We start from the raw sequence: 27,800 nt of genomic DNA, 5'->3' as shown, positions 1-27,800 counted from the left end.
ATTCGAACCCTTTTTGCTGGGCAAGTAGGACCTGTAAATCTACACAATATATAGTTCAAAGTTGGAGTCTATCATATTAGGTTTTGGATTTATAGCTGTTTTTGTGTCTATTGCTTCAAAAGCATTTTTAGATAATTTGTGTGTTCTGAAGAAACTACAAGAGATATCTAACCCAAACTTTCTGTGCAAGAGGGGCTTGTACATCTGCACAACATGTCTTTTAAAGTTTGAACTTATCTTATTGAATTTTTGAGTTATAGCAGTTTTTACGTTTTTATTGCTCCAAAAGCCTTTTCAGCCCATGAACAGTTGTGTGCGTTTCGAAAAAAGTGCAAGAGCTATTCAAACCCTTTTTGCAGGGCAAGTAGGACCTGTAAATCTACACAATACATAGTTTAAAGTTTGAGTCTATCATATTAGGTTTTGGATTTATAGCTGTTTTTGTGTCTATTGCTTCAAAAACATTTTCAGATAATTTGTGTGTTCTGAAGAAACTACAAGAGATATCTAACCCAAACTTTCTGTGCAAGAGGGGCTTGTACATCTGCACAACATATTTTTTAAAGTTTGAACTTATCTTATTGCATTTTTGAGTTATAGCAGTTTTTAAGTTTTTATTGCTCCAAAAGCCTTTTCAGCCCATGAACAGTTGTTTGTGAGTTTTCGAAAAAAGTGCAAAAGCTATTCGAACCCTTTTTGCTGGGCAAGTAGGACCTGTAAATCTACACAATATATAGTTCAAAGTTGGAGTCTATCATATTAGGTTTTGGATTTATAGCTGTTTTTGTGTCTATTGCTTCAAAAGCATTTTTAGATCATTTGTGTGTTCTGAAGAAACTACAAGAGATATCTAACCCAAACTTTCTGTGCAAGAGGGGCTTGTACATCTGCACAACATGTCTTTTAAAGTTTGAACTTATCTTATTGCATTTTTGAGTTATAGCAGTTTTTAAGTTTTTATTGCTCCAAAAGCCTTTTCAGCCCATGAACAGTTGTGTGCGTTTCGAAAAAAAGTGCAAGAGCTATTCAAACCCTTTTTGCTGGGCAAGTAGGACCTGTAAATCTACACAATACATAGTTCAAAGTTTGAGTCTATCATATTAGGTTTTTGATTTATAGCTGTTTTTGTGTCTATTGCTTCAAAAGCATTTTCAGATAATTTGTGTGTTCTGAAGAAACTACAAGAGATATCTAACCCAAACTTTCTGTGCAAGAGGGGCTTGTACATCTGCACAACATATTTTTTAAAGTTTGAACTTATCTTATTGCATTTTTGAGTTATAGCAGTTTTTAAGTTTTTATTGCTCCAAAAGCCTTTTCAGCCCATGAACAGTTGTTTGTGAGTTTTCGAAAAAAGTGCAAAAGCTATTCGAACCCTTTTTGCTGGGCAAGTAGGACCTGTAAATCTACACAATATATAGTTCAAAGTTGGAGTCTATCATATTAGGTTTTGGATTTATAGCTGTTTTTGTGTCTATTGCTTCAAAAGCATTTTTAGATCATTTGTGTGTTCTGAAGAAACTACAAGAGATATCTAACCCAAACTTTCTGTGCAAGAGGGGCTTGTACATCTGCACAACATGTCTTTTAAAGTTTGAACTTATCTTATTGAATTTTTGAGTTATAGCAGTTTTTACGTTTTTATTGCTCCAAAAGCCTTTTCAGCCCATGAACAGTTGTGTGCGTTTCGAAAAAAGTGCAAGAGCTATTCAAACCCTTTTTGCAGGGCAAGTAGGACCTGTAAATCTACACAATACATAGTTTAAAGTTTGAGTCTATCATATTAGGTTTTGGATTTATAGCTGTTTTTGTGTCTATTGCTTCAAAAGCATTTTCAGATAATTTGTGTGTTCTGAAGAAACTAAAAGAGATATCTAACCCAAACTTTCTGTGCAAGAGGGGCTTGTACATCTGCAGAACATGTCTTTTAAAGTTTGAACTTATCTTATTGCATTTTTGAGTTATAGCAGTTTTTAAGTTTTTATTGCTCCAAAAGCCTTTTTTAGCCCATGAACAGTTGTGTGCGTTTCGAAAAAAAGTGAAAGAGCTATTCAAACCCTTTTTGCTAGGCAAGTAGGACCTGTAAATCTACACAATACATAGTTTAAAGTTTGAGTCTATCATATTAGGTTTTGGATTTATAGCTGTTTTTGTGTCTATTGCTTCAAAAACATTTTCAGATATTTTGTGTGTTCTGAAGAAACTACAAGAGATATCTAACCCAAACTTTCTGTGCAAGAGGGGCTTGTACATCTGCACAACATGTCTTTTAAAGTTTGAACTTATCTTATTGAATTTTTGAGTTATAGCAGTTTTTACGTTTTTATTGCTCCAAAAGCCTTTTCAGCCCATGAACAGTTGTGTGCGTTTCGAAAAAAGAGCAAGAGCTATTCAAACCCTTTTTGCTGGGCAAGTAGGACCTGTAAAATCTACACAATACATAGTTTAAAGTTTGAGTCTATCATATTAGGTTTTTGATTTATAGCTGTTTTTGTGTCTATTGCTTCAAAAGCATTTTCAGATAATTTGTGTGTTCTGAAGAAACTACAAGAGATATCTAACCCAAACTTTCTGTGCAAGAGGGGCTTGTACATCTGCACAACATATTTTTTAAAGTTTGAACTTATCTTATTGCATTTTTGAGTTATAGCAGTTTTTAAGTTTTTATTGCTCCAAAAGCCTTTTCAGCCCATGAACAGTTGTTTGTGAGTTTTCGAAAAAAGTGCAAAAGCTATTCGAACCCTTTTTGCTGGGCAAGTAGGACCTGTAAATCTACACAATATATAGTTCAAAGTTGGAGTCTATCATATTAGGTTTTGGATTTATAGCTGTTTTTGTGTCTATTGCTTCAAAAGCATTTTTAGATCATTTGTGTGTTCTGAAGAAACTACAAGAGATATCTAACCCAAACTTTCTGTGCAAGAGGGGCTTGTACATCTGCACAACATGTCTTTTAAAGTTTGAACTTATCTTATTGCATTTTTGAGTTATAGCAGTTTTTAAGATTTTATTGCTCCAAAAGCCTTTTCAGCCCATGAACAGTTGTGTGCGTTTCGAAAAAAAGTGCAAGAGCTATTCAAACCCTTTTTGCTGGGCAAGTAGGACCTGTAAATCTACACAATACATAGTTCAAAGTTTGAGTCTATCATATTAGGTTTTTGATTTATAGCTGTTTTTGTGTCTATTGCTTCAAAAGCATTTTCAGATAATTTGTGTGTTCTGAAGAAACTACAAGAGATATCTAACCCAAACTTTCTGTGCAAGAGGGGCTTGTACATCTGCACAACATATTTTTTAAAGTTTGAACTTATCTTATTGCATTTTTGAGTTATAGCAGTTTTTAAGTTTTTATTGCTCCAAAAGCCTTTTCAGCCCATGAACAGTTGTTTGTGAGTTTTCGAAAAAAAGTGCAAAAGCTATTCGAACCCTTTTTGCTGGGCAAGTAGGACCTGTAAATCTACACAATATATAGTTCAAAGTTGGAGTCTATCATATTAGGTTTTGGATTTATAGCTGTTTTTGTGTCTATTGCTTCAAAAGCATTTTTAGATCATTTGTGTGTTCTGAAGAAACTACAAGAGATATCTAACCCAAACTTTCTGTGCAAGAGGGGCTTGTACATCTGCACAACATGTCTTTTAAAGTTTGAACTTATCTTATTGCATTTTTGAGTTATAGCAGTTTTTAAGATTTTATTGCTCCAAAAGCCTTTTCAGCCCATGAACAGTTGTGTGCGTTTCGAAAAAAAGTGCAAGAGCTATTCAAACCCTTTTTGCTGGGCAAGTAGGACCTGTAAATCTACACAATACATAGTTCAAAGTTTGAGTCTATCATATTAGGTTTTTGATTTATAGCTGTTTTTGTGTCTATTGCTTCAAAAGCATTTTCAGATAATTTGTGTGTTCTGAAGAAACTACAAGAGATATCTAACCCAAACTTTCTGTGCAAGAGGGGCTTGTACATCTGCACAACATATTTTTTAAAGTTTGAACTTATCTTATTGCATTTTTGAGTTATAGCAGTTTTTAAGTTTTTATTGCTCCAAAAGCCTTTTCAGCCCATGAACAGTTGTTTGTGAGTTTTCGAAAAAAAGTGCAAAAGCTATTCGAACCCTTTTTGCTGGGCAAGTAGGACCTGTAAATCTACACAATATATAGTTCAAAGTTGGAGTCTATCATATTAGGTTTTGGATTTATAGCTGTTTTTGTGTCTATTGCTTCAAAAGCATTTTTAGATAATTTGTGTGTTCTGAAGAAACTACAAGAGATATCTAACCCAAACTTTCTGTGCAAGAGGGGCTTGTACATCTGCACAACATGTCTTTTAAAGTTTGAACTTATCTTATTGCATTTTTGAGTTATAGCAGTTTTTAAGTTTTTATTGCTCCAAAAGCCTTTTCAGCCCATGAACAGTTGTGTGCGTTTCGAAAAAAAGTGCAAGAGCTATTCAAACCCTTTTTGCTGGGCAAGTAGGACCTGTAAATCTACACAATACATAGTTCAAAGTTTGAGTCTATCATATTAGGTTTTGGATTTATAGCTGTTTTTGTGTCTATTGCTTCAAAAGCATTTTCAGATAATTTGTGTGTTCTGAAGAAACTACAAGAGATATCTAACCCAAACTTTCTGTGCAAGAGGGGCTTGTACATCTGCACAACATATTTTTTAAAGTTTGAACTTATCTTATTGCATTTTTGAGTTATAGCAGTTTTTAAGTTTTTATTGCTCCAAAAGCCTTTTCAGCCCATGAACAGTTGTTTGTGAGTTTTCGAAAAAAGTGCAAAAGCTATTCGAACCCTTTTTGCTGGGCAAGTAGGACCTGTAAATCTACACAATATATAGTTCAAAGTTGGAGTGTATCATATTAGGTTTTGGATTTATAGCTGTTTTTGTGTCTATTGCTTCAAAAGCATTTTTAGATCATTTGTGTGTTCTGAAGAAACTACAAGAGATATCTAACCCAAACTTTCTGTGCAAGAGGGGCTTGTACATCTGCACAACATGTCTTTTAAAGTTTGAACTTATCTTATTGCATTTTTGAGTTATAGCAGTTTTTAAGTTTTTATTGCTCCAAAAGCCTTTTCAGCCCATGAACAGTTGTGTGCGTTTCGAAAAAAAGTGCAAGAGCTATTCAAACCCTTTTTGCTGGGCAAGTAGGACCTGTAAATCTACACAATACATAGTTCAAAGTTTGAATCTATCATATTAGGTTTTGGATTTATAGCTGTTTTTGTGTCTATTGCTTCAAAAGCATTTTCAGATAATTTGTGTGTTCTGAAGAAACTACAAGAGATATCTAACCCAAACTTTCTGTACAAGAGGGGCTTGTACATCTGCACAACATATTTTTTAAAGTTTGAACTTATCTTATTGCATTTTTGTGTTATAGCAGTTTTTAAGTTTTTATTGCTCCAAAAGCCTTTTCAGCCCATAAACAGTTGTTTGTGAGTTTTCGAAAAAAGTGCAAAAGCTATTCGAACCCTTTTTGCTGGGCAAGTAGGACCTGTAAATCTACACAATATATAGTTTAAAGTTTGAGTCTATCATATTAGGTTTTGGATTTATAGCTGTTTTTGTGTCTATTGCTTCAAAAGCATTTTTAGATCATTTGTGTGTTCTGAAGAAACTACAAGAGATATCTAACCCAAACTTTCTGTGCAAGAGGGGCTTGTACATCTGCACAACATGTCTTTTAAAGTTTGAACTTATCTTATTGCATTTTTGAGTTATAGCAGTTTTAACGTTTTTATTGCTCCAAAAGCCTTTTCAGCCCATGAACAGTTGTTTGTGAGTTTCGAAAAAAGTGCAAGAGCTATTCAAACCCTTTTTGCTGGGCAAGTAGGACCTGTAAATCTACACAATACATAGTTTAAAGTTTGAGTCTATCATATTAGGTTTTGGATTTATAGCTGTTTTTGTGTCTATTGCTTCAAAAGCATTTTCAGATAATTTGTGTGTTCTGAAGAAACTACAAGAGATATCTAACCCAAACTTTCTGTGCAAGAGGGGCTTGTACATCTGCACAACATTTCTTTTAAAGTTTGAACTTATCTTATTGAATTTTTGAGTTATGGCAGTTTTAAGTTTTTATTGCTCCAAAAGCCTTTTCAGCCCATGAACAGTTGTGTGCGTTTCGAAAAAAAGTGAAAGAGCTATTCAAACCCTTTTTGCTAGGCAAGTAGGACCTGTAAATCTACACAATACATAGTTTAAAGTTTGAGTCTATCATATTAGGTTTTGGATTTATAGCTGTTTTTGTGTCTATTGCTTCAAAAACATTTTCAGATAATTTGTGTGTTCTGAAGAAACTACAAGAGATATCTAACCCAAACTTTCTGTGCAAGAGGGGCTTGTACATCTGCACAACATATTTTTTAAAGTTTGAACTTATCTTATTGCATTTTTGAGTTATAGCAGTTTTTAAGTTTTTATTGCTCCAAAAGCCTTTTCAGCCCATGAACAGTTGTTTGTGAGTTTTCGAAAAAAGTGCAAAAGCTATTCGAACCCTTTTTGCTGGGCAAGTAGGACCTGTAAATCTACACAATATATAGTTTAAAGTTGGAGTCTATCATATTAGGTTTTGGATTTATAGCTGTTTTTGTGTCTATTGCTTCAAAAGCATTTTTAGATCATTTGTGTGTTCTGAAGAAACTACAAGAGATATCTAACCCAAACTTTCTGTGCAAGAGGGGCTTGTACATCTGCACAACATGTCTTTTAAAGTTTGAACTTATCTTATTGCATTTTTGAGTTATAGCAGTTTTAACGTTTTTATTGCTCCAAAAGCCTTTTCAGCCCATGAACAGTTGTTTGTGAGTTTCGAAAAAAGTGCAAGAGCTATTCAAACCCTTTTTGCTGGGCAAGTAGGACCTGTAAATCTACACAATATATAGTTTAAAGTTTGAGTCTATCATATTAGGTTTTGGATTTATAGCTGTTTTTGTGTCTATTGCTTCAAAAGCATTTTCAGATAATTTGTGTGTTCTGAAGAAACTACAAGAGATATCTAACCCAAACTTTCTGTGCAAGAGGGGCTTGTACATCTGCAGAACATGTCTTTTAAAGTTTGAACTTATCTTATTGCATTTTTGAGTTATGGCAGTTTTAAGTTTTTATTGCTCCAAAAGCCTTTTCAGCCCATGAACAGTTGTGTGCGTTTCGAAAAAAAGTGAAAGAGCTATTCAAACCCTTTTTGCTAGGCAAGTAGGACCTGTAAATCTACACAATAAATAGTTAAAAGTTTGAGTCTATCATATTAGGTTTTGGATTTATCGCTGTTTTTGTGTCTATTGCTTCAAAAACATTTTCAGATAATTTGTGTGTTCTGAAGAAACTACAAGAGATATCTAACCCAAACTTTCTGTGCAAGAGGGGCTTGTACATCTGCACAACATGTCTTTTAAAGTTTGAACTTATCTTATTGCATTTTTGAGTTATAGCAGTTTTTAAGTTTGTATTGCTCCAAAAGCCTTTTCAGCCCATGAACAGTTGTTTGTGAGTTTTCGAAAAAAGTGCAAAAGCTATTCGAACCCTTTTTGCTGGGCAAGTAGGACCTGTAAATCTACACAATATATAGTTCAAAGTTGGAGTCTATCATATTAGGTTTTGGATTTATAGCTGTTTTTGTGTCTATTGCTTCAAAAGCATTTTTAGATCATTTGTGTGTTCTGAAGAAACTACAAGAGATATCTAACCCAAACTTTCTGTGCAAGAGGGGCTTGTACATCTGCACAACATGTCTTTTAAAGTTTGAACTTATCTTATTGCATTTTTGAGTTATAGCAGTTTTAACGTTTTTATTGCTCCAAAAGCCTTTTCAGCCCATGAACAGTTGTTTGTGAGTTTCGAAAAAAGTGCAAGAGCTATTCAAACCCTTTTTGCTGGGCAAGTAGGACCTGTAAATCTACACAATATATAGTTTAAAGTTTGAGTCTATCATATTAGGTTTTGGATTTATAGCTGTTTTTGTGTCTATTGCTTCAAAAGCATTTTCAGATAATTTGTGTGTTCTGAAGAAACTACAAGAGATATCTAACCCAAACTTTCTGTGCAAGAGGGGCTTGTACATCTGCACAACATGTCTTTTAAAGTTTGAACTTATCTTATTGCATTTTTGAGTTATAAACAGTTTTAACGTTTTTATTGCTCCAAAAGCCTTTTCAGCCCATGAACATTTGTGTGCGTTTCGAAAAAAAGTGCAAGAGCTATTCAAACCCTTTTTGCAGGGCAAGTAGGACCTGTAAATCTACACAATACATAGTTTAAAGTTTGAGTCTATCATATTAGGTTTTGGATTTATAGCTGTTTTTGTGTCTATTGCTTCAAAAGCATTTTCAGATAATTTGTGTGTTCTGAAGAAACTACAAGAGATATCTAACCCAAACTTTCTGTGCAAGAGGGGCTTGTACATCTGCAGAACATGTCTTTTAAAGTTTGAACTTATCTTATTGCATTTTTGAGTTATAGCAGTTTTTAAGTTTTTATTGCTCCAAAAGCCTTTTCAGCCCATGAACAGTTGTGTGCGTTTCGAAAAAAAGTGAAAGAGCTATTCAAACCCTTTTTGCTAGGCAAGTAGGACCTGTAAATCTACACAATACATAGTTTAAAGTTTGAGTCTATCATATTAGGTTTTGGATTTATAGCTGTTTTTGTGTCTATTGCTTCAAAAGCATTTTCAGATAATTTGTGTGTTCTGAAGAAACTACAAGAGATATCTAACCCAAACTTTCTGTGCAAGAGGGGCTTGTACATCTGCACAACATATTTTTTAAAGTTTGAACTTATCTTATTGCATTTTTGTGTTATAGCAGTTTTTAAGTTTTTATTGCTCCAAAAGCCTTTTCAGCCCATGAACAGTTGTTTGTGAGTTTTCGAAAAAAGTGCAAAAGCTATTCGAACCCTTTTTGCTGGGCAAGTAGGACCTGTAAATCTACACAATATATAGTTCAAAGTTGGAGTCTATCATATTAGGTTTTGGATTTATAGCTGTTTTTGTGTCTATTGCTTCAAAAGCATTTTTAGATCATTTGTGTGTTCTGAAGAAACTACAAGAGATATCTAACCCAAACTTTCTGTGCAAGAGGGGCTTGTACATATGCACAACATGTCTTTTAAAGTTTGAACTTATCTTATTGCATTTTTGAGTTATAGCAGTTTTTAAGTTTTTATTGCTCCAAAAGCCTTTTCAGCCCATGAACAGTTGTGTGCGTTTCGAAAAAAAGTGCAAGAGCTATTCAAACCCTTTTTGCTGGGCAAGTAGGGCCTGTAAATCTACACAATACATAGTTCAAAGTTTGAGTCTATCATATTAGGTTTTTGATTTATAGCTGTTTTTGTGTCTATTGCTTCAAAAGCATTTTCAGATAATTTGTGTGTTCTGAAGAAACTACAAGAGATATCTAACCCAAACTTTCTGTGCAAGAGGGGCTTGTACATCTGCACAACATATTTTTTAAAGTTTGAACTTATCTTATTGCATTTTTGAGTTATAGCAGTTTTTAAGTTTTTATTGCTCCAAAAGCCTTTTCAGCCCATGAACAGTTGTTTGTGAGTTTTCGAAAAAAGTGCAAAAGCTATTCGAACCCTTTTTGCTGGGCAAGTAGGACCTGTAAATCTACACAATATATAGTTCAAAGTTGGAGTCTATCATATTAGGTTTTGGATTTATAGCTGTTTTTGTGTCTATTGCTTCAAAAGCATTTTTAGATAATTTGTGTGTTCTGAAGAAACTACAAGAGATATCTAACCCAAACTTTCTGTGCAAGAGGGGCTTGTACATCTGCACAACATGTCTTTTAAAGTTTGAACTTATCTTATTGAATTTTTGAGTTATAGCAGTTTTTACGTTTTTATTGCTCCAAAAGCCTTTTCAGCCCATGAACAGTTGTGTGCGTTTCGAAAAAAGTGCAACAGCTATTCAAACCCTTTTTGCAGGGCAAGTAGGACCTGTAAATCTACACAATACATAGTTTAAAGTTTGAGTCTATCATATTAGGTTTTGGATTTATAGCTGTTTTTGTGTCTATTGCTTCAAAAGCATTTTTAGATAATTTGTGTGTTCTGAAGAAACTACAAGAGATATCTAACCCAAACTTTCTGTGCAAGAGGGGCTTGTACATCTGCACAACATGTCTTTTAAAGTTTGAACTTATCTTATTGAATTTTTGAGTTATAGCAGTTTTTACGTTTTTATTGCTCCAAAAGCCTTTTCAGCCCATGAACAGTTGTGTGCGTTTCGAAAAAAGTGCAACAGCTATTCAAACCCTTTTTGCAGGGCAAGTAGGACCTGTAAATCTACACAATACATAGTTTAAAGTTTGAGTCTATCATATTAGGTTTTGGATTTATAGCTGTTTTTGTGTCTATTGCTTCAAAAACATTTTCAGATAATTTGTGTGTTCTGAAGAAACTACAAGAGATATCTAACCCAAACTTTCTGTGCAAGAGGGGCTTGTACATCTGCACAACATATTTTTTAAAGTTTGAACTTGCATTTTTGAGTTATAGCAGTTTTTAAGTTTTTATTGCTCCAAAAGCCTTTTCAGCCCATGAACAGTTGTTTGTGAGTTTTCGAAAAAAGTGCAAAAGCTATTCGAACCCTTTTTGCTGGGCAAGTAGGACCTGTAAATCTACACAATATATAGTTCAAAGTTGGAGTCTATCATATTAGGTTTTGGATTTATAGCTGTTTTTGTGTCTATTGCTTCAAAAGCATTTTTAGATCATTTGTGTGTTCTGAAGAAACTACAAGAGATATCTAACCCAAACTTTCTGTGCAAGAGGGGCTTGTACATCTGCACAACATGTCTTTTAAAGTTTGAACTTATCTTATTGCATTTTTGAGTTATAGCAGTTTTTAAGTTTTTATTGCTCCAAAAGCCTTTTCAGCCCATGAACAGTTGTGTGCGTTTCGAAAAAAAGTGCAAGAGCTATTCAAACCCTTTTTGCTGGGCAAGTAGGACCTGTAAATCTACACAATACATAGTTCAAAGTTTGAGTCTATCATATTAGGTTTTTGATTTATAGCTGTTTTTGTGTCTATTGCTTCAAAAGCATTTTCAGATAATTTGTGTGTTCTGAAGAAACTACAAGAGATATCTAACCCAAACTTTCTGTGCAAGAGGGGCTTGTACATCTGCACAACATATTTTTTAAAGTTTGAACTTATCTTATTGCATTTTTGAGTTATAGCAGTTTTTAAGTTTTTATTGCTCCAAAAGCCTTTTCAGCCCATGAACAGTTGTTTGTGAGTTTTCGAAAAAAGTGCAAAAGCTATTCGAACCCTTTTTGCTGGGCAAGTAGGACCTGTAAATCTACACAATATATAGTTCAAAGTTGGAGTCTATCATATTAGGTTTTGGATTTATAGCTGTTTTTGTGTCTATTGCTTCAAAAGCATTTTTAGATCATTTGTGTGTTCTGAAGAAACTACAAGAGATATCTAACCCAAACTTTCTGTGCAAGAGGGGCTTGTACATCTGCACAACATGTCTTTTAAAGTTTGAACTTATCTTATTGAATTTTTGAGTTATAGCAGTTTTTACGTTTTTATTGCTCCAAAAGCCTTTTCAGCCCATGAACAGTTGTGTGCGTTTCGAAAAAAGTGCAAGAGCTATTCAAACCCTTTTTGCAGGGCAAGTAGGACCTGTAAATCTACACAATACATAGTTTAAAGTTTGAGTCTATCATATTAGGTTTTGGATTTATAGCTGTTTTTGTGTCTATTGCTTCAAAAGCATTTTCAGATAATTTGTGTGTTCTGAAGAAACTAAAAGAGATATCTAACCCAAACTTTCTGTGCAAGAGGGGCTTGTACATCTGCACAACATGTCTTTTAAAGTTTGAACTTATCTTATTGCATTTTTGAGTTATAGCAGTTTTTAAGTTTTTATTGCTCCAAAAGCCTTTTCAGCCCATGAACAGTTGTGTGCGTTTCGAAAAAAAGTGCAAGAGCTATTCAAACCCTTTTTGCTGGGCAAGTAGGGCCTGTAAATCTACACAATACATAGTTCAAAGTTTGAGTCTATCATATTAGGTTTTTGATTTATAGCTGTTTTTGTGTCTATTGCTTCAAAAGCATTTTCAGATAATTTGTGTGTTCTGAAGAAACTACAAGAGATATCTAACCCAAACTTTCTGTGCAAGAGGGGCTTGTACATCTGCACAACATATTTTTTAAAGTTTGAACTTATCTTATTGCATTTTTGAGTTATAGCAGTTTTTAAGTTTTTATTGCTCCAAAAGCCTTTTCAGCCCATGAACAGTTGTTTGTGAGTTTTCGAAAAAAGTGCAAAAGCTATTCGAACCCTTTTTGCTGGGCAAGTAGGACCTGTAAATCTACACAATATATAGTTCAAAGTTGGAGTCTATCATATTAGGTTTTGGATTTATAGCTGTTTTTGTGTCTATTGCTTCAAAAGCATTTTTAGATAATTTGTGTGTTCTGAAGAAACTACAAGAGATATCTAACCCAAACTTTCTGTGCAAGAGGGGCTTGTACATCTGCACAACATGTCTTTTAAAGTTTGAACTTATCTTATTGAATTTTTGAGTTATAGCAGTTTTTACGTTTTTATTGCTCCAAAAGCCTTTTCAGCCCATGAACAGTTGTGTGCGTTTCGAAAAAAGTGCAACAGCTATTCAAACCCTTTTTGCAGGGCAAGTAGGACCTGTAAATCTACACAATACATAGTTTAAAGTTTGAGTCTATCATATTAGGTTTTGGATTTATAGCTGTTTTTGTGTCTATTGCTTCAAAAGCATTTTTAGATAATTTGTGTGTTCTGAAGAAACTACAAGAGATATCTAACCCAAACTTTCTGTGCAAGAGGGGCTTGTACATCTGCACAACATGTCTTTTAAAGTTTGAACTTATCTTATTGAATTTTTGAGTTATAGCAGTTTTTACGTTTTTATTGCTCCAAAAGCCTTTTCAGCCCATGAACAGTTGTGTGCGTTTCGAAAAAAGTGCAACAGCTATTCAAACCCTTTTTGCAGGGCAAGTAGGACCTGTAAATCTACACAATACATAGTTTAAAGTTTGAGTCTATCATATTAGGTTTTGGATTTATAGCTGTTTTTGTGTCTATTGCTTCAAAAACATTTTCAGATAATTTGTGTGTTCTGAAGAAACTACAAGAGATATCTAACCCAAACTTTCTGTGCAAGAGGGGCTTGTACATCTGCACAACATATTTTTTAAAGTTTGAACTTGCATTTTTGAGTTATAGCAGTTTTTAAGTTTTTATTGCTCCAAAAGCCTTTTCAGCCCATGAACAGTTGTTTGTGAGTTTTCGAAAAAAGTGCAAAAGCTATTCGAACCCTTTTTGCTGGGCAAGTAGGACCTGTAAATCTACACAATATATAGTTCAAAGTTGGAGTCTATCATATTAGGTTTTGGATTTATAGCTGTTTTTGTGTCTATTGCTTCAAAAGCATTTTTAGATCATTTGTGTGTTCTGAAGAAACTACAAGAGATATCTAACCCAAACTTTCTGTGCAAGAGGGGCTTGTACATCTGCACAACATGTCTTTTAAAGTTTGAACTTATCTTATTGCATTTTTGAGTTATAGCAGTTTTTAAGTTTTTATTGCTCCAAAAGCCTTTTCAGCCCATGAACAGTTGTGTGCGTTTCGAAAAAAAGTGCAAGAGCTATTCAAACCCTTTTTGCTGGGCAAGTAGGACCTGTAAATCTACACAATACATAGTTCAAAGTTTGAGTCTATCATATTAGGTTTTTGATTTATAGCTGTTTTTGTGTCTATTGCTTCAAAAGCATTTTCAGATAATTTGTGTGTTCTGAAGAAACTACAAGAGATATCTAACCCAAACTTTCTGTGCAAGAGGGGCTTGTACATCTGCACAACATATTTTTTAAAGTTTGAACTTATCTTATTGCATTTTTGAGTTATAGCAGTTTTTAAGTTTTTATTGCTCCAAAAGCCTTTTCAGCCCATGAACAGTTGTTTGTGAGTTTTCGAAAAAAGTGCAAAAGCTATTCGAACCCTTTTTGCTGGGCAAGTAGGACCTGTAAATCTACACAATATATAGTTCAAAGTTGGAGTCTATCATATTAGGTTTTGGATTTATAGCTGTTTTTGTGTCTATTGCTTCAAAAGCATTTTTAGATCATTTGTGTGTTCTGAAGAAACTACAAGATATATCTAACCCAAACTTTCTGTGCAAGAGGGGCTTGTACATCTGCACAACATGTCTTTTAAAGTTTGAACTTATCTTATTGAATTTTTGAGTTATAGCAGTTTTTACGTTTTTATTGCTCCAAAAGCCTTTTCAGCCCATGAACAGTTGTGTGCGTTTCGAAAAAAGTGCAAGAGCTATTCAAACCCTTTTTGCAGGGCAAGTAGGACCTGTAAATCTACACAATACATAGTTTAAAGTTTGAGTCTATCATATTAGGTTTTGGATTTATAGCTGTTTTTGTGTCTATTGCTTCAAAAGCATTTTCAGATAATTTGTGTGTTCTGAAGAAACTAAAAGAGATATCTAACCCAAACTTTCTGTGCAAGAGGGGCTTGTACATCTGCAGAACATGTCTTTTAAAGTTTGAACTTATCTTATTGCATTTTTGAGTTATAGCAGTTTTTAAGTTTTTATTGCTCCAAAAGCCTTTTTTAGCCCATGAACAGTTGTGTGCGTTTCGAAAAAAAGTGAAAGAGCTATTCAAACCCTTTTTGCTAGGCAAGTAGGACCTGTAAATCTACACAATACATAGTTTAAAGTTTGAGTCTATCATATTAGGTTTTGGATTTATAGCTGTTTTTGTGTCTATTGCTTCAAAAACATTTTCAGATATTTTGTGTGTTCTGAAGAAACTGAAAGAGATATCTAACCCAAACTTTCTGTGCAAGAGGGGCTTGTACATCTGCACAACATGTCTTTTAAAGTTTGAACTTATCTTATTGAATTTTTGAGTTATAGCAGTTTTTACGTTTTTATTGCTCCAAAAGCCTTTTCAGCCCATGAACAGTTGTGTGCGTTTCGAAAAAAGAGCAAGAGCTATTCAAACCCTTTTTGCTGGGCAAGTAGGACCTGTAAAATCTACACAATACATAGTTTAAAGTTTGAGTCTATCATATTAGGTTTTTGATTTATAGCTGTTTTTGTGTCTATTGCTTCAAAAGCATTTTCAGATAATTTGTGTGTTCTGAAGAAACTACAAGAGATATCTAACCCAAACTTTCTGTGCAAGAGGGGCTTGTACATCTGCACAACATATTTTTTAAAGTTTGAACTTATCTTATTGCATTTTTGAGTTATAGCAGTTTTTAAGTTTTTATTGCTCCAAAAGCCTTTTCAGCCCATGAACAGTTGTTTGTGAGTTTTCGAAAAAAGTGCAAAAGCTATTCGAACCCTTTTTGCTGGGCAAGTAGGACCTGTAAATCTACACAATATATAGTTCAAAGTTGGAGTCTATCATATTAGGTTTTGGATTTATAGCTGTTTTTGTGTCTATTGCTTCAAAAGCATTTTTAGATCATTTGTGTGTTCTGAAGAAACTACAAGAGATATCTAACCCAAACTTTCTGTGCAAGAGGGGCTTGTACATCTGCACAACATGTCTTTTAAAGTTTGAACTTATCTTATTGCATTTTTGAGTTATAGCAGTTTTTAAGATTTTATTGCTCCAAAAGCCTTTTCAGCCCATGAACAGTTGTGTGCGTTTCGAAAAAAAGTGCAAGAGCTATTCAAACCCTTTTTGCTGGGCAAGTAGGACCTGTAAATCTACACAATACATAGTTCAAAGTTTGAGTCTATCATATTAGGTTTTTGATTTATAGCTGTTTTTGTGTCTATTGCTTCAAAAGCATTTTCAGATAATTTGTGTGTTCTGAAGAAACTACAAGAGATATCTAACCCAAACTTTCTGTGCAAGAGGGGCTTGTACATCTGCACAACATATTTTTTAAAGTTTGAACTTATCTTATTGCATTTTTGAGTTATAGCAGTTTTTAAGTTTTTATTGCTCCAAAAGCCTTTTCAGCCCATGAACAGTTGTTTGTGAGTTTTCGAAAAAAAGTGCAAAAGCTATTCGAACCCTTTTTGCTGGGCAAGTAGGACCTGTAAATCTACACAATATATAGTTCAAAGTTGGAGTCTATCATATTAGGTTTTGGATTTATAGCTGTTTTTGTGTCTATTGCTTCAAAAGCATTTTTAGATCATTTGTGTGTTCTGAAGAAACTACAAGAGATATCTAACCCAAACTTTCTGTGCAAGAGGGGCTTGTACATCTGCACAACATGTCTTTTAAAGTTTGAACTTATCTTATTGCATTTTTGAGTTATAGCAGTTTTTTAAGATTTTATTGCTCCAAAAGCCTTTTCAGCCCATGAACAGTTGTGTGCGTTTCGAAAAAAAGTGCAAGAGCTATTCAAACCCTTTTTGCTGGGCAAGTAGGACCTGTAAATCTACACAATACATAGTTCAAAGTTTGAGTCTATCATATTAGGTTTTTGATTTATAGCTGTTTTTGTGTCTATTGCTTCAAAAGCATTTTCAGATAATTTGTGTGTTCTGAAGAAACTACAAGAGATATCTAACCCAAACTTTCTGTGCAAGAGGGGCTTGTACATCTGCACAACATATTTTTTAAAGTTTGAACTTATCTTATTGCATTTTTGAGTTATAGCAGTTTTTAAGTTTTTATTGCTCCAAAAGCCTTTTCAGCCCATGAACAGTTGTTTGTGAGTTTTCGAAAAAAAGTGCAAAAGCTATTCGAACCCTTTTTGCTGGGCAAGTAGGACCTGTAAATCTACACAATATATAGTTCAAAGTTGGAGTCTATCATATTAGGTTTTGGATTTATAGCTGTTTTTGTGTCTATTGCTTCAAAAGCATTTTTAGATAATTTGTGTGTTCTGAAGAAACTACAAGAGATATCTAACCCAAACTTTCTGTGCAAGAGGGGCTTGTACATCTGCACAACATATTTTTTAAAGTTTGAACTTATCTTATTGCATTTTTGAGTTATAGCAGTTTTTAAGTTTTTATTGCTCCAAAAGCCTTTTCAGCCCATGAACAGTTGTTTGTGAGTTTTCGAAAAAAGTGCAAAAGCTATTCGAACCCTTTTTGCTGGGCAAGTAGGACCTGTAAATCTACACAATATATAGTTCAAAGTTGGAGTGTATCATATTAGGTTTTGGATTTATAGCTGTTTTTGTGTCTATTGCTTCAAAAGCATTTTTAGATAATTTGTGTGTTCTGAAGAAACTACAAGAGATATCTAACCCAAACTTTCTGTGCAAGAGGGGCTTGTACATCTGCACAACATGTCTTTTAAAGTTTGAACTTATCTTATTGCATTTTTGAGTTATAACAGTTTTTAAGTTTTTATTGCTCCAAAAGCCTTTTCAGCCCATGAACAGTTGTGTGCGTTTCGAAAAAAAGTGCAAGAGCTATTCAAACCCTTTTTGCTGGGCAAGTAGGACCTGTAAATCTACACAATACATAGTTCAAAGTTTGAATCTATCATATTAGGTTTTGGATTTATAGCTGTTTTTGTGTCTATTGCTTCAAAAGCATTTTCAGATAATTTGTGTGTTCTGAAGAAACTACAAGAGATATCTAACCCAAACTTTCTGTACAAGAGGGGCTTGTACATCTGCACAACATATTTTTTAAAGTTTGAACTTATCTTATTGCATTTTTGTGTTATAGCAGTTTTTAAGTTTTTATTGCTCCAAAAGCCTTTTCAGCCCATAAACAGTTGTTTGTGAGTTTTCGAAAAAAGTGCAAAAGCTATTCGAACCCTTTTTGCTGGGCAAGTAGGACCTGTAAATCTACACAATATATAGTTTAAAGTTTGAGTCTATCATATTAGGTTTTGGATTTATAGCTGTTTTTGTGTCTATTGCTTCAAAAGCATTTTTAGATCATTTGTGTGTTCTGAAGAAACTACAAGAGATATCTAACCCAAACTTTCTGTGCAAGAGGGGCTTGTACATCTGCACAACATGTCTTTTAAAGTTTGAACTTATCTTATTGCATTTTTGAGTTATAGCAGTTTTAACGTTTTTATTGCTCCAAAAGCCTTTTCAGCCCATGAACAGTTGTTTGTGAGTTTCGAAAAAAGTGCAAGAGCTATTCAAACCCTTTTTGCTGGGCAAGTAGGACCTGTAAATCTACACAATACATAGTTTAAAGTTTGAGTCTATCATATTAGGTTTTGGATTTATAGCTGTTTTTGTGTCTATTGCTTCAAAAGCATTTTCAGATAATTTGTGTGTTCTGAAGAAACTACAAGAGATATCTAACCCAAACTTTCTGTGCAAGAGGGGCTTGTACATCTGCACAACATTTCTTTTAAAGTTTGAACTTATCTTATTGAATTTTTGAGTTATGGCAGTTTTAAGTTTTTATTGCTCCAAAAGCCTTTTCAGCCCATGAACAGTTGTGTGCGTTTCGAAAAAAAGTGAAAGAGCTATTCAAACCCTTTTTGCTAGGCAAGTAGGACCTGTAAATCTACACAATACATAGTTTAAAGTTTGAGTCTATCATATTAGGTTTTGGATTTATAGCTGTTTTTGTGTCTATTGCTTCAAAAACATTTTCAGATAATTTGTGTGTTCTGAAGAAACTACAAGAGATATCTAACCCAAACTTTCTGTGCAAGAGGGGCTTGTACATCTGCACAACATATTTTTTAAAGTTTGAACTTATCTTATTGCATTTTTGAGTTATAGCAGTTTTTAAGTTTTTATTGCTCCAAAAGCCTTTTCAGCCCATGAACAGTTGTTTGTGAGTTTTCGAAAAAAGTGCAAAAGCTATTCGAACCCTTTTTGCTGGGCAAGTAGGACCTGTAAATCTACACAATATATAGTTTAAAGTTGGAGTCTATCATATTAGGTTTTGGATTTATAGCTGTTTTTGTGTCTATTGCTTCAAAAGCATTTTTAGATCATTTGTGTGTTCTGAAGAAACTACAAGAGATATCTAACCCAAACTTTCTGTGCAAGAGGGGCTTGTACATCTGCACAACATGTCTTTTAAAGTTTGAACTTATCTTATTGCATTTTTGAGTTATAGCAGTTTTAACGTTTTTATTGCTCCAAAAGCCTTTTCAGCCCATGAACAGTTGTTTGTGAGTTTCGAAAAAAGTGCAAGAGCTATTCAAACCCTTTTTGCTGGGCAAGTAGGACCTGTAAATCTACACAATATATAGTTTAAAGTTTGAGTCTATCATATTAGGTTTTGGATTTATAGCTGTTTTTGTGTCTATTGCTTCAAAAGCATTTTCAGATAATTTGTGTGTTCTGAAGAAACTACAAGAGATATCTAACCCAAACTTTCTGTGCAAGAGGGGCTTGTACATCTGCAGAACATGTCTTTTAAAGTTTGAACTTATCTTATTGCATTTTTGAGTTATGGCAGTTTTAAGTTTTTATTGCTCCAAAAGCCTTTTCAGCCCATGAACAGTTGTGTGCGTTTCGAAAAAAAGTGAAAGAGCTATTCAAACCCTTTTTGCTAGGCAAGTAGGACCTGTAAATCTACACAATAAATAGTTAAAAGTTTGAGTCTATCATATTAGGTTTTGGATTTATAGCTGTTTTTGTGTCTATTGCTTCAAAAACATTTTCAGATAATTTGTGTGTTCTGAAGAAACTACAAGAGATATCTAACCCAAACTTTCTGTGCAAGAGGGGCTTGTACATCTGCACAACATGTCTTTTAAAGTTTGAACTTATCTTATTGCATTTTTGAGTTATAGCAGTTTTTAAGTTTGTATTGCTCCAAAAGCCTTTTCAGCCCATGAACAGTTGTTTGTGAGTTTTCGAAAAAAGTGCAAAAGCTATTCGAACCCTTTTTGCTGGGCAAGTAGGACCTGTAAATCTACACAATATATAGTTCAAAGTTGGAGTCTATCATATTAGGTTTTGGATTTATAGCTGTTTTTGTGTCTATTGCTTCAAAAGCATTTTTAGATCATTTGTGTGTTCTGAAGAAACTACAAGAGATATCTAACCCAAACTTTCTGTGCAAGAGGGGCTTGTACATCTGCACAACATGTCTTTTAAAGTTTGAACTTATCTTATTGCATTTTTGAGTTATAGCAGTTTTAACGTTTTTATTGCTCCAAAAGCCTTTTCAGACCATGAACAGTTGTTTGTGAGTTTCGAAAAAAGTGCAAGAGCTATTCAAACCCTTTTTGCTGGGCAAGTAGGACCTGTAAATCTACACAATATATAGTTTAAAGTTTGAGTCTATCATATTAGGTTTTGGATTTATAGCTGTTTTTGTGTCTATTGCTTCAAAAGCATTTTCAGATAATTTGTGTGTTCTGAAGAAACTACAAGAGATATCTAACCCAAACTTTCTGTGCAAGAGGGGCTTGTACATCTGCACAACATGTCTTTTAAAGTTTGAACTTATCTTATTGCATTTTTGAGTTATAAACAGTTTTAACGTTTTTATTGCTCCAAAAGCCTTTTCAGCCCATGAACATTTGTGTGCGTTTCGAAAAAAAGTGCAAGAGCTATTCAAACCCTTTTTGCAGGGCAAGTAGGACCTGTAAATCTACACAATACATAGTTTAAAGTTTGAGTCTATCATATTAGGTTTTGGATTTATAGCTGTTTTTGTGTCTATTGCTTCAAAAGCATTTTCAGATAATTTGTGTGTTCTGAAGAAACTACAAGAGATATCTAACCCAAACTTTCTGTGCAAGAGGGGCTTGTACATCTGCAGAACATGTCTTTTAAAGTTTGAACTTATCTTATTGGATTTTTGAGTTATAGCAGTTTTTAAGTTTTTATTGCTCCAAAAGCCTTTTCAGCCCATGAACAGTTGTGTGCGTTTCGAAAAAAAGTGAAAGAGCTATTCAAACCCTTTTTGCTAGGCAAGTAGGACCTGTAAATCTACACAATACATAGTTTAAAGTTTGAGTCTATCATATTAGGTTTTGGATTTATAGCTGTTTTTGTGTCTATTGCTTCAAAAGCATTTTCAGATAATTTGTGTGTTCTGAAGAAACTACAAGAGATATCTAACCCAAACTTTCTGTGCAAGAGGGGCTTGTACATCTGCAGAACATGTCTTTTAAAGTTTGAACTTATCTTATTGCATTTTTGAGTTATAGCAGTTTTTAAGTTTTTATTGCTCCAAAAGCCTTTTCAGCCCATGAACAGTTGTGTGCGTTTCGAAAAAAAGTGAAAGAGCTATTCAAACCCTTTTTGCTAGGCAAGTAGGACCTGTAAATCTACACAATACATAGTTTAAAGTTTGAGTCTATCATATTAGGTTTTGGATTTATAGCTGTTTTTGTGTCTATTGCTTCAAAAACATTTTCAGATATTTTGTGTGTTCTGAAGAAACTACAAGAGATATCTAACCCAAACTTTCTGTGCAAGAGGGGCTTGTACATCTGCACAACATGTCTTTTAAAGTTTGAACTTATCTTATTGCATTTTTGAGTTATAGCAGTTTTAACGTTTTTATTGCTCCAAAAGCCTTTTCAGCCCATGAACAGTTGTGTGTGTTTCGAAAAAAGAGCAAGAGCTATTCAAACCCTTTTTGCTGGGCAAGTAGGACCTGTAAATCTACACAATACATAGTTTAAAGTTTGAGTCTATCATATTAGGTTTTTGATTTATAGCTGTTTTTGTGTCTATTGCTTCAAAAGCATTTTCAGATAATTTGTGTGTTCTGAAGAAACTACAAGAGATATCTAACCCAAACTTTCTGTGCAAGAGGGGCTTGTACATCTGCACAACATATTTTTTAAAGTTTGAACTTATCTTATTGCATTTTTGAGTTATAGCAGTTTTTAAGTTTTTATTGCTCCAAAAGCCTTTTCAGCGCATGAACAGTTGTTTGTGAGTTTTCGAAAAAAGTGCAAAAGCTATTCGAACCCTTTTTGCTGGGCAAGTAGGACCTGTAAATCTACACAATATATAGTTCAAAGTTGGAGTCTATCATATTAGGTTTTGGATTTATAGCTGTTTTTGTGTCTATTGCTTCAAAAGCATTTTTAGATCATTTGTGTGTTCTGAAGAAACTACAAGAGATATCTAACCCAAACTTTCTGTGCAAGAGGGGCTTGTACATCTGCACAACATGTCTTTTAAAGTTTGAACTTATCTTATTGCATTTTTGAGTTATAGCAGTTTTTAAGTTTTTATTGCTCCAAAAGCCTTTTCAGCCCATGAACAGTTGTTTGTGAGTTTTCGAAAAAAGTGCAAAAGCTATTCGAACCCTTTTTGCTGGGCAAGTAGGACCTGTAAATCTACACAATATATAGTTTAAAGTTGGAGTCTATCATATTAGGTTTTGGATTTATAGCTGTTTTTGTGTCTATTGCTTCAAAAGCATTTTTAGATCATTTGTGTGTTCTGAAGAAACTACAAGAGATATCTAACCCAAACTTTCTGTGCAAGAGGGGCTTGTACATCTGCACAACATGTCTTTTAAAGTTTGAACTTATCTTATTGCATTTTTGAGTTATAGCAGTTTTAACGTTTTTATTGCTCCAAAAGCCTTTTCAGCCCATGAACAGTTGTTTGTGAGTTTCGAAAAAAGTGCAAGAGCTATTCAAACCCTTTTTGCTGGGCAAGTAGGACCTGTAAATCTACACAATATATAGTTTAAAGTTTGAGTCTATCATATTAGGTTTTGGATTTATAGCTGTTTTTGTGTCTATTGCTTCAAAAGCATTTTCAGATAATTTGTGTGTTCTGAAGAAACTACAAGAGATATCTAACCCAAACTTTCTGTGCAAGAGGGGCTTGTACATCTGCAGAACATGTCTTTTAAAGTTTGAACTTATCTTATTGCATTTTTGAGTTATGGCAGTTTTAAGTTTTTATTGCTCCAAAAGCCTTTTCAGCCCATGAACAGTTGTGTGCGTTTCGAAAAAAAGTGAAAGAGCTATTCAAACCCTTTTTGCTAGGCAAGTAGGACCTGTAAATCTACACAATAAATAGTTAAAAGTTTGAGTCTATCATATTAGGTTTTGGATTTATAGCTGTTTTTGTGTCTATTGCTTCAAAAACATTTTCAGATAATTTGTGTGTTCTGAAGAAACTACAAGAGATATCTAACCCAAACTTTCTGTGCAAGAGGGGCTTGTACATCTGCACAACATGTCTTTTAAAGTTTGAACTTATCTTATTGCATTTTTGAGTTATAGCAGTTTTTAAGTTTGTATTGCTCCAAAAGCCTTTTCAGCCCATGAACAGTTGTTTGTGAGTTTTCGAAAAAAGTGCAAAAGCTATTCGAACCCTTTTTGCTGGGCAAGTAGGACCTGTAAATCTACACAATATATAGTTCAAAGTTGGAGTCTATCATATTAGGTTTTGGATTTATAGCTGTTTTTGTGTCTATTGCTTCAAAAGCATTTTTAGATCATTTGTGTGTTCTGAAGAAACTACAAGAGATATCTAACCCAAACTTTCTGTGCAAGAGGGGCTTGTACATCTGCACAACATGTCTTTTAAAGTTTGAACTTATCTTATTGCATTTTTGAGTTATAGCAGTTTTAACGTTTTTATTGCTCCAAAAGCCTTTTCAGCCCATGAACAGTTGTTTGTGAGTTTCGAAAAAAGTGCAAGAGCTATTCAAACCCTTTTTGCTGGGCAAGTAGGACCTGTAAATCTACACAATATATAGTTTAAAGTTTGAGTCTATCATATTAGGTTTTGGATTTATAGCTGTTTTTGTGTCTATTGCTTCAAAAGCATTTTCAGATAATTTGTGTGTTCTGAAGAAACTACAAGAGATATCTAACCCAAACTTTCTGTGCAAGAGGGGCTTGTACATCTGCACAACATGTCTTTTAAAGTTTGAACTTATCTTATTGCATTTTTGAGTTATAAACAGTTTTAACGTTTTTATTGCTCCAAAAGCCTTTTCAGCCCATGAACATTTGTGTGCGTTTCGAAAAAAAGTGCAAGAGCTATTCAAACCCTTTTTGCAGGGCAAGTAGGACCTGTAAATCTACACAATACATAGTTTAAAGTTTGAGTCTATCATATTAGGTTTTGGATTTATAGCTGTTTTTGTGTCTATTGCTTCAAAAGCATTTTCAGATAATTTGTGTGTTCTGAAGAAACTACAAGAGATATCTAACCCAAACTTTCTGTGCAAGAGGGGCTTGTACATCTGCAGAACATGTCTTTTAAAGTTTGAACTTATCTTATTGCATTTTTGAGTTATAGCAGTTTTTAAGTTTTTATTGCTCCAAAAGCCTTTTCAGCCCATGAACAGTTGTGTGCGTTTCGAAAAAAAGTGAAAGAGCTATTCAAACCCTTTTTGCTAGGCAAGTAGGACCTGTAAATCTACACAATACATAGTTTAAAGTTTGAGTCTATCATATTAGGTTTTGGATTTATAGCTGTTTTTGTGTCTATTGCTTCAAAAGCATTTTCAGATAATTTGTGTGTTCTGAAGAAACTACAAGAGATATCTAACCCAAACTTTCTGTGCAAGAGGGGCTTGTACATCTGCAGAACATGTCTTTTAAAGTTTGAACTTATCTTATTGCATTTTTGAGTTATAGCAGTTTTTAAGTTTTTATTGCTCCAAAAGCCTTTTCAGCCCATGAACAGTTGTGTGCGTTTCGAAAAAAAGTGAAAGAGCTATTCAAACCCTTTTTGCTAGGCAAGTAGGACCTGTAAATCTACACAATACATAGTTTAAAGTTTGAGTCTATCATATTAGGTTTTGGATTTATAGCTGTTTTTGTGTCTATTGCTTCAAAAACATTTTCAGATATTTTGTGTGTTCTGAAGAAACTACAAGAGATATCTAACCCAAACTTTCTGTGCAAGAGGGGCTTGTACATCTGCACAACATGTCTTTTAAAGTTTGAACTTATCTTATTGCATTTTTGAGTTATAGCAGTTTTAACGTTTTTATTGCTCCAAAAGCCTTTTCAGCCCATGAACAGTTGTGTGTGTTTCGAAAAAAGAGCAAGAGCTATTCAAACCCTTTTTGCTGGGCAAGTAGGACCTGTAAATCTACACAATACATAGTTTAAAGTTTGAGTCTATCATATTAGGTTTTTGATTTATAGCTGTTTTTGTGTCTATTGCTTCAAAAGCATTTTCAGATAATTTGTGTGTTCTGAAGAAACTACAAGAGATATCTAACCCAAACTTTCTGTGCAAGAGGGGCTTGTACATCTGCACAACATATTTTTTAAAGTTTGAACTTATCTTATTGCATTTTTGAGTTATAGCAGTTTTTAAGTTTTTATTGCTCCAAAAGCCTTTTCAGCGCATGAACAGTTGTTTGTGAGTTTTCGAAAAAAGTGCAAAAGCTATTCGAACCCTTTTTGCTGGGCAAGTAGGACCTGTAAATCTACACAATATATAGTTCAAAGTTGGAGTCTATCATATTAGGTTTTGGATTTATAGCTGTTTTTGTGTCTATTGCTTCAAAAGCATTTTTAGATCATTTGTGTGTTCTGAAGAAACTACAAGAGATATCTAACCCAAACTTTCTGTGCAAGAGGGGCTTGTACATCTGCACAACATGTCTTTTAAAGTTTGAACTTATCTTATTGCATTTTTGAGTTATAGCAGTTTTTAAGTTTTTATTGCTCCAAAAGCCTTTTCAGCCCATGAACAGTTGTTTGTGAGTTTTCGAAAAAAGTGCAAAAGCTATTCGAACCCTTTTTGCTGGGCAAGTAGGACCTGTAAATCTACACAATATATAGTTCAAAGTTGGAGTCTATCATATTAGGTTTTGGATTTATAGCTGTTTTTGTGTCTATTGCTTCAAAAGCATTTTTAGATCATTTGTGTGTTCTGAAGAAACTACAAGAGATATCTAACCCAAACTTTCTGTGCAAGAGGGGCTTGTACATCTGCACAACATGTCTTTTAAAGTTTGAACTTATCTTATTGCATTTTTGAGTTATGGCAGTTTTAAGTTTTTATTGCTCCAAAAGCCTTTTCAGCCCATGAACAGTTGTGTGCGTTTCGAAAAAAAAGTGAAAGAGCTATTCAAACCCTTTTTGCTAGGCAAGTAGGACCTGTAAATCTACACAATAAATAGTTAAAAGTTTGAGTCTATCATATTAGGTTTTGGATTTATAGCTGTTTTTGTGTCTATTGCTTCAAAAACATTTTCAGATAATTTGTGTGTTCTGAAGAAACTACAAGAGATATCTAACCCAAACTTTCTGTGCAAGAGGGGCTTGTACATCTGCACAACATGTCTTTTAAAGTTTGAACTTATCTTATTGCATTTTTGAGTTATAGCAGTTTTAACGTTTTTATTGCTCCAAAAGCCTTTTCAGCCCATGAACAGTTGTTTGTGAGTTTCGAAAAAAGTGCAAGAGCTATTCAAACCCTTTTTGCTGGGCAAGTAGGACCTGTAAATCTACACAATACATAGTTTAAAGTTTGAGTCTATCATATTAGGTTTTGGATTTATAGCTGTTTTTGTGTCTATTGCTTCAAAAGCATTTTCAGATAATTTGTGTGTTCTGAAGAAACTACAAGAGATATCTAACCCAAACTTTCTGTGCAAGAGGGGCTTGTACATCTGCACAACATTTCTTTTAAAGTTTGAACTTATCTTATTGAATTTTTGAGTTATGGCAGTTTTAAGTTTTTATTGCTCCAAAAGCCTTTTCAGCCCATGAACAGTTGTGTGCGTTTCGAAAAAAAGTGAAAGAGCTATTCAAACCCTTTTTGCTAGGCAAGTAGGACCTGTAAATCTACACAATACATAGTTTAAAGTTTGAGTCTATCATATTAGGTTTTGGATTTATAGCTGTTTTTGTGTCTATTGCTTCAAAAACATTTTCAGATAATTTGTGTGTTCTGAAGAAACTACAAGAGATATCTAACCCAAACTTTCTGTGCAAGAGGGGCTTGTACATCTGCACAACATGTCTTTTAAAGTTTGAACTTATCTTATTGCATTTTTGAGTTATAGCAGTTTTTAAGTTTTTATTGCTCCAAAAGCCTTTTCAGCCCATGAACAGTTGTTTGTGAGTTTTCGAAAAAAGTGCAAAAGCTATTCGAACCCTTTTTGCTGGGCAAGTAGGACCTGTAAATCTACACAATATATAGTTTAAAGTTGGAGTCTATCATATTAGGTTTTGGATTTATAGCTGTTTTTGTGTCTATTGCTTCAAAAGCATTTTTAGATCATTTGTGTGTTCTGAAGAAACTACAAGAGATATCTAACCCAAACTTTCTGTGCAAGAGGGGCTTGTACATCTGCACAACATGTCTTTTAAAGTTTGAACTTATCTTATTGCATTTTTGAGTTATAGCAGTTTTAACGTTTTTATTGCTCCAAAAGCCTTTTCAGCCCATGAACAGTTGTTTGTGAGTTTCGAAAAAAGTGCAAGAGCTATTCAAACCCTTTTTGCTGGGCAAGTAGGACCTGTAAATCTACACAATATATAGTTTAAAGTTTGAGTCTATCATATTAGGTTTTGGATTTATAGCTGTTTTTGTGTCTATTGCTTCAAAAGCATTTTCAGATAATTTGTGTGTTCTGAAGAAACTACAAGAGATATCTAACCCAAACTTTCTGTGCAAGAGGGGCTTGTACATCTGCAGAACATGTCTTTTAAAGTTTGAACTTATCTTATTGCATTTTTGAGTTATGGCAGTTTTAAGTTTTTATTGCTCCAAAAGCCTTTTCAGCCCATGAACAGTTGTGTGCGTTTCGAAAAAAAGTGAAAGAGCTATTCAAACCCTTTTTGCTAGGCAAGTAGGACCTGTAAATCTACACAATAAATAGTTAAAAGTTTGAGTCTATCATATTAGGTTTTGGATTTATAGCTGTTTTTGTGTCTATTGCTTCAAAAACATTTTCAGATA

Source organism: Eucyclogobius newberryi, unplaced genomic scaffold, assembly GCF_026437365.1.
Source record: "Eucyclogobius newberryi isolate DKJ021-1_F unplaced genomic scaffold, fEucNew1.0.hap1 SCAF_9, whole genome shotgun sequence".
Classification (NCBI taxonomy): Eukaryota; Metazoa; Chordata; class Actinopteri; order Gobiiformes; family Gobiidae; genus Eucyclogobius; species Eucyclogobius newberryi.
The sequence above is the reverse complement of the archived record's forward strand: the minus strand, read 5'-3'. Positions refer to the sequence as shown.